The sequence below is a fragment of the Orycteropus afer genome, unplaced genomic scaffold (assembly GCF_000298275.1).
Source record: "Orycteropus afer afer isolate SDZICR_OR568_19922 unplaced genomic scaffold, OryAfe1.0 scaffold00092, whole genome shotgun sequence".
Lineage (NCBI taxonomy): Eukaryota > Metazoa > Chordata > Mammalia > Tubulidentata > Orycteropodidae > Orycteropus > Orycteropus afer.
The window spans coordinates 5,342,743-5,343,826 of NW_006921679.1; positions in this window are offsets into that span (position 1 = coordinate 5,342,743).

Sequence of the window (1,084 nt, forward strand, 5' to 3'; positions counted from 1 at the left end):
TTCGTTCTGCTGTGCATGGGGTCGCTATGAGTCAGAAATGACTCGACGGCACTTAACAACAACAACAACAACATATTTCTTCTACATCAGGCACTTCTAGGTCTAGGGGCACATAGTTCACAAGCTTGATCAAATCCTATCCCTCAGAAAGGTATTCTTATAGAACACAGTAACTAATCAAATAAACAAAGAGACAAGATGAGTAAAGAAGGTGATAAAAACTTTGAAAACAACTGAGGGTGGGATGTGACTATTATATTAGATGAGATTATCAAGGCAGGCTTTTAAAGGAGTTTATGTATTAACTGATCCTTGAAAGATGGAGGAGACATATATTTCAGTAGTAACTGTTCAGTCACAGGGAACAGTAGTTGTATACAAGCCCTCAAGTGAGAAAGGAGTTGGATGTTAGAGAGATGGAACCATGCATTGATTCGCTTTGCACTTACTAATTTATATTTAACTAGTACATAGATAGATAGATATAGATAGATATAGCTCCAGTGGCCTAGTGCCTATGGCATTTGACTGTTAACCAGAAGGTTGGCGATTCAAACCCACCAGTAACTCCACAGAAGGAATATAGAGCAATCTACTTCTTTAAAGATTTACCACGTTGGAAACCCAATGGGGGTTGCTATGAGTTGGAATCAACTTGATGGCAGTGACTTTGGTTTTGAGATATATATGTTGTTGTTGTTGTTATGTGCCATCAAGTCGTCTCCGACTCATAGTGACCCCTCCTTGGGTTTCCGAGGTGGTATAATTATGGAAGTAGATTACCCAACCTTCCTTCCAAGGAGTGGCAGGTGGGTTTGAACTGCCAGACTTCTGGGCAGCAGGCAAGTGCCTTAGGCACTATGCCACCAGAGTTCCCATAACATAATATGTTGTTGTTGTTGTTATGTGCCGTTGAGCCAGACCTGACTCATAGTGACCCCTCCTTGGGTTTCCCAGGCAGTATCACTAAGGAAGTAGATTGCTCCATCTTCCTTCCAAAGAGTGGCTGGTGGGTTTGAACCACCAGCCTTCTGGTTAGCAGTCAAGTACCTTAGCCACTATGTTACCAGAGCTCCCTGATATG